The sequence below is a fragment of the Mustela putorius genome, unplaced genomic scaffold (genome assembly GCF_011764305.1).
Source record: "Mustela putorius furo isolate JIRA1106 unplaced genomic scaffold, ASM1176430v1.1 tig00003859_pilon_pilon_pilon, whole genome shotgun sequence".
Classification (NCBI taxonomy): Eukaryota; Metazoa; Chordata; class Mammalia; order Carnivora; family Mustelidae; genus Mustela; species Mustela putorius.
Window position 1 is genome coordinate 2052450 of NW_025422011.1, and position 6634 is coordinate 2059083.

At 46.6% G+C, this 6634-nt stretch overlaps 1 long non-coding RNA gene across 1 annotated transcript; it reads right to left on the minus strand.

Annotated features, from left to right (window-relative positions):
• Positions 1-3801: 3801 nt before the first annotated feature.
• On the minus strand, positions 3802-5379 carry LOC123387739. The gene is made up of 2 exons (XR_006602234.1): positions 5256-5379; positions 3802-4046 (listed from the first exon to the last, which is right to left on the minus strand). It is a non-coding gene; the product is annotated as an uncharacterized LOC123387739 (long non-coding RNA).
• Positions 5380-6634: the final 1255 nt, after the last annotated feature.

Consider the following 6634-nt stretch of genomic DNA (forward strand, 5'->3'; position numbering starts at 1 on the left):
AAGACCTGAGAAAAACCAGCTCAGTGGTTCTCAAGGCTGAGGAATTGCCCCTTGGAACCAAAGGGTGACCCCCCCCCCACCTGAGTGAGGGTTCTTCCCTGGGCCTTTGTGCCTCTACTGTGCCTCCACTCTTCCCAAATGCGGACCTTGCCCTCTGTATCCTCAGCACTGATCGCAGTGCTTGGCACACTGGAGGGCAGCAAGCTTGGTGCCACGGAAACAGCATACACTCTTGAGTTAGCCCTGGATTTGAGGCCCACTTGCCTCTGAGCAAGTTGCTTCCTTAAGCCTCTGGATCCTTACCTGTAAAGCTGGCAATAACACCTACTCTAATGAGTTGCAAGTACGAACCGAGATAATAGAGGCAGAGCCTAGTATAGTGTCTGGCAAATTGCAGACACTTGAAAAATGTTAGCCTTTATTGCTAAACATTTGCTGAACAAACCCATGGATGAAAAGGACTCCATTTATTAACAACGTACACCGCCCCCATACGCAATAGAAACGGGCGGTTATTTTCGCATGTGTGTATAGAGATGGAGCCCCAGCTCTTTCTCACAGCGCATGGGTGTCTTTAGCTCTGAATTCATGCAGCATAATCATGGCAAGTTCTGATCTAGCCTTGGGATACACACAGAACAAAACACATGCCGTACACCTAACGGAACATCTTGTTACCAATAATGCCAAGGGCGTCTCCCAACATCTCCCCCCACATTTACAGGAAGTACCACTGGAATTCTCCACTTTACAGTGAAAAGTCCAACAGACACTCCTGTAACCAAGCGGGCAGGATTACCACCACCAGAAAAAAACATATCAGCATTCCCTACGGTACCTGATATGGTACCCTGAGGAGGACGCATCGCTTGTGTGGTTTTCTTGCAGAAACGTCAAAACCTTAGTTTAAATCATGAGGAAACATCGGACCAATCCAAATCAAAGCAAAGTCTACAAAACAGCGGACCAGACTTCAAAAGTGACAAGGTCGGACAAAGGAAATAATAAGGACCTGGCACAGATTGGAGGAGACTAGGAGACATGAAATTGACATGCAACGTGGGGGTTTGCACGGATCTCAACAAAGCCTGAGTTTCAGTTTCTAAAAAAGTCAAAAGTTAGCCTCAAATGGGGGAAAAGGATTAACAAAAGTTCCGACCAAGGGGTGCATGGAAAAGAGAATGGCAATCCCAGGGATCTTATTGACCAACTGGGAGTGAGAAGGATTTATGGAAGGATTAGGGTCTAAGCTCCATTTCCCTCCGCATCTTTTTAAACCTGGACACTTTCTCTCCTTCAACCCCATTCCCACAAATTCAACCTAGAGTTAAGAGAACAAGTCTGAGCTTGCTCAGCATGGCTTCACAGAATTTGCTCCTGACGTGTTCTCTGGTTGTCAATATAAATATTGGGTGGCATAATTTGGTAAAGTGCTTTTTAGACAAAATATGGCATTTAAGTAGAATCACCAAATTCGGATGTAGGCCTTAGGTTCAAGGGTCAAGGCAAAAAGTAGGCTCCTTGTTCCTCAGGGAGGAGGGAATCCCACATACCCATTTTCAGTAAAATTTGAGTTTTAAAGTTACACAGTATTCCAAGGAAGCCTTTCACTTTCTATTTGAAGAAAACTGGGGCTCAGGCTCACCCCACTGGGCGGTGTAACAGAACCACTGCAGGACGCCAGGCTGTCTTCTCCAAGCTGCTAGGATTTACCCAGCCTTATAGTCCCGACCAAGAAGGAGACCAGCTTACAAGGATTCCCCAGTAGCAGACGCGCGGGCCCCACCTAGACTTCTGAATCACTCTCTTCTGACACTAAAGCACCAGTATCTATTTCTACCCAGAAGACGTGTTCTGTAAGACTCAGGTACCGAGTGAACGTGGAGAGTCACTATTCTTTAGCTGGACTGTGTGAGTACACAGGTGCAAGTGCACATTTATACAAGCATCAGGATTTCTTTTCCTTTTTATTTTTTTTAACGATTTATTTATTTATTTTAGAGAGACAGAGAGAGAGAGAGAGCACATGTGCCTACAAGCAGGAGGGGCAGATGAAAAGGGAGAGAGAATTTCAAGCAAAGGCCACACTCAGCACAGAGCTTGACACAGGGCTCGATCTCACGACTCTGAGATCACAACTTGACCTGAAACCGAGAGTTGGAAACGTAACTGACTGGGCCAGCCAGGCGCCCCACAGGTTAGGATTTCTAGGATGTATCTATAGAGTTGCATGGTATCATTTCCATTTACCTTCACTGTGCCCTTGCCTCTAATCCCAAGCATTTTTCCTGCCTCTCTCCATTCTGCATCCTTGCCCAAGTCTCATGTTTTAAGGTCCGTTCTATGTGCTATTTGGTCCTCTGACCCTTCCCAGCCTTCCTTCAGTGTACCTGAGATGAGATGGTAATCATCTTGGTGCCAATGAAATCCCTTCATTTGTGTACTCATTCATTCATGCACTGGAGACTCATGGGGCTCCAAAGATAGTTACACACAAGACAAGGGCTTTGCTTTCATGGCGTTCACAAAGGAGCAGGGGGAGACAGTCAATAAATGAAGACCCAAGAAGATAGCAGTCATGAGAAGTGTTGTGGTGAAGGCAAATTAGGATGGTTTGAAGGGGAGTAATAGGAGCCTACTGTTGTTTGGGTAGTAAAGGAAGGGGTTATTTGAGGAGGTCATCTTTAAGCTTAGACCTACACAGGAGAGATCCAGCCCTGCAAACACCTGGAGGAAGAGAGTTCCAGTCAAAGGGGAGAGAACTAGTGCAAAGGCCTGTAGACAGGTCCAGACTTGGCAGGTGAAGAAAGAGACACTGTGCTGGGTCATAGCGAGTGGAGGGGGAGGGAGTGGTCCCAAATGAATTCAGACCATGCAGGGGCTTGTAGGGCATAGAAACTAGTGTGCGAAGATGCTGGGTGGTTCTAGATAGAGAAGTGATAAAGCCTAACCTAACCAATGTTTTAAGCAAACATTTTGGCTATCATGTGGTAAACGGACTAGATGGGGTAGGGGGGAGGTGGGTAGAAATGGGTCATGAGATTAGAAACAGGGAGACCAGAGTCAGAGGGTGTTGCATTTAACTAGGTAAAGGGTGATGGTGTTTGGGTTAGGGTGGTAGAGATGAGAACGGTGGGTGCATTTGGGGCATGTTTTGAAAGAAAAGCTGACAGGAATTGTTGATGGGCAAGCTGTAGGGAATGAAGAAAAGAGGGAGTCAAGACTGCTTCTGGGTTTGAGCCCTGAACACACAGATACGTGGTGGTGCCACTGGTCAAGAAAAAAACCCTGGGAGAGGAAGGGGTTGGGGGTGGGAAATAGCTGTATTTTAGACATATTAAGTCTGAAATAGCTATATTGAGCTGATTGGAGCCCTCAGTTCATACTTTCTATGTATCACCAGACAAAAGATTATGAGATCCCCACACATTGCCTTCCTTTTCAATTCCTTGTTAAGCAGTAATAAAGAGAAAGATAACTGAATAAAATATTAGGTCTTTTGTAAAACACTCTTATGTTCAGAAGTTTGGTAGTAGAGCTACATCCTTGCTGGGTGGGTATACATAGCCAATCAATCACTGTGTCACACCAAGCAACTATTCAGGGGGCAAACTAATTAAAATTTTAATCCCATGATTTTCATCTTAATCTTTTTTTCCCATTAGCTCTGATCAATGCCCACAAATACAATTTAGCAGAACAGTCATTTAGATAAATGACTCAGGGGGGTACCTAATTAGGCTGTTTGTTATGAACCAACTGATAACCAAAATAATATGCTAATTACCAAAAACCACACACTAATTTTAAAAGCATTTTATTAGCATAAAAGCTATGACATGTCTTTTCTATGTCACACACGACAATTGTGCAAACCTGTTTCTTTCAACTTTCAGAAGTCGAGTTGCGGTGTGCTGTAGGTAAACAGTGCACTCGAGAATTTTCTGCTCACCTTTATCTCACACTTGAACAACAAGCAGTAGTGAAAGCTGCACCAGTAAGAAGATTCCACCAACTTCTCAGCTACCTAGGGGCTTCCGCAGCATCTGCCAGAAACAAAAACAAAAACTGATCAGGCCAGAAACATGAACAACTAGGCAAAACTGGATGTGGCAATGCGAGGACCGGGTTGAAGAAGGGTGAACTTTACAGCCTGTTCCAATGCCAAGGTGGTTGCTGAAGAAGATTTTGACTGTGCTCACTTGGTCTGCAAGTCAGAGGATACTCACTGGGTGACCGTCTCTCTTCTGATCTATGGCAAAAATTCTACTGCTTTCGATCTCACAGCACATCCTAGGATGCCCAAATCCTTAAGTTTCTTCAAGTAAAAAAGATCTTCGTTTAAAAAAATAAAAGTTGGGGCATGTGGGTGGCTCAGTCTGTTAAGCATCTGGCTCAGTTTCCGCTCAGGTAATGATCTTGAGGGTCCTGAGATGGAACACCATGTTAGGCTCTGCACTGGGTGTGGAGCCCCTGGTTGAGATTCTCTCTCTCTCTCTCAAAAATAAAAAGTAGGGATGCCTGGGTGGCTCAGTTGGTTAAGCCGCTGCCTTCAGCTCAGGTCACAATCCCAGGGTCCTGGTATTGAGTCCCCCATTGGGATCCTTGCTCAGTGGGGAGCTGCTTCTCTCTCTCTGCCTCTGTCTGCCACTCTGCCTGCAGTGCTCGCTCGCTCGCTCTCTCCCTCTCCCTCTCTCTCTGACAAATGAATGGATAAAATCTTTAAAATATTATTTTTAAAAAATTAAATAAAAAATAAATAAAAGTCAATGGCTCTGATCTCCGTAACCTTTTCAGACCTTCAACAGTGCTTCCTGCACTTGGGTTTTCACCGCCCTTTCAATAAAGGGTGAGAAGTGTGAAAAATGGTGCCTGCCAATAACGGAAAACCAACATGTTTCCTTCTCACGCTGCACATGGCCTCAGACACAGGAGGAAAGGTTACCAGACAGCAGGTGTAGGTAGTGACTGGGCCCATTTAATACAGAAATCTTAAAGGAGAAGAAAATGCTTTTCTGGCTGCTAAGGCCCTCCGCACACACACATTTTATGGCGATGAAGTCCTAGCTGTTAAGCATCTTCTCTGCCCCCGTAACTGCATCTGCCACTTCCAATAATAACCGGTTTGGGGGTAGGTTTGCAACACAAACTTTCTTGACCTACCTCCCAGCCACCTTCCCCCACTCCGTCCTTCGCTCCCCCGCCGCGGCCCGCCCCCACACCCTAGAAGATCCTCCGTGCGCTCCCCCTCTCACCATCAAGCCGCTGGCGGCAGAGCCTCGAAACTGCTCCGTAAGACTGTGCTGCGGCAGAAGCAAGAATTCGTAAGGGATGAGGAACAGACTCTGCACCTTCTTGGCTTCTAAAACTCCAGGGCAACCGGAGAGGAAGTGACGTACATCCGCACAGGAAACGGAAGTTGGACGTAGGTCTAAATCGCCGCCATGTTGTGTGTGGCGGGTGGGGGTTGTGGCCTGTGGGCTCTGAGCTCCAGCTGCGCAGCAGAGGGAGTGAACCCTGTCTTTCAGTGTCCTTCTGTCGTTCTAACGATTATTTACCGACCTAACTGGTGCCAGGCACTGAGGATGCTCCAGAAATCAGTGAACAGGACCGACCTGACGCTTTTCTCCTGAGTGTTCAAACCTAGCGATGGACACAAGCAGGAGGCTCCTGGAGCACGAAGCACTTTGTACGTGGGCGCAGCTGGTCTTGGGCATCTCCCGAGGCTTGTTCGATTTTGGTTACTTGGGTTAGGGCCTTGGCATGGTGCATAGAGGAGGGAGGGTTGGGGAGACAGTTGGGAGGCAGGTGGTGGTGAATTGGGTGTGTGAAATATGCAGAGTTGGATGACCCCCTCAGGCGTCGGGCCTGACAGGATGAGTGGTGGGGAACTACATAATGGAAGGGAACACAGGAGAAGCAGATTTGGCGAAACTGTGTGGGTGTAGTTACGTTGAGCCTGCGGGACCGTCCAGTGGAGAAGCTTAGCAGGCCGTGGGATGTGCCTGTTTGGATCTCAAATGAAAGTCTGTTTCTTAGATTCGTGGATGGGGATGAGAATGGAGCAGGAGCATGGAGGATATTGCATGGTGGAGAGAATACCATTTGGGAAGGAGGGCAGGATGGACCCCAAGAGCTCCTCTACTTGGAGAGGTGGAAGAGGAGCAGGTAGTCTTAGGAGGAAAAGCCAGGAGACTATGACATTGCAGAAGACGGGGAAGAGCACTGCGGGTTGTAAACTGGATCAGTTTTCTTGATAAATTAGGGAGGCGAAGACTGAAAAATGCCAGGTCCAAACAGGCATGGCCATCAGCTAGAGCAGGTTCATTGAATGGGAGGAGGAGCCCAGCTTTGAGTGAGTTGAAGAGCAAGGGAGGGTGTTGGTGAGAAAATGGAGACAAATGAGGGTAGACAAATCTTCTAAGAAACTGCCTGGAGGAAATGAGAAGGATACTGGAAGGGAGATATTATATATATATATATATATATATATATTTATATTTTATGTCTGGAGAAATATAAGTCTTATTTGGGCATTGATGAGAAGGAGCTGGGAATTTTTAACATTAATCAGCTCAAGAATGCCCAAGAATAGTTTATGAAGAGGAAGAAGACAGGATGGGAGGAGAGGGGT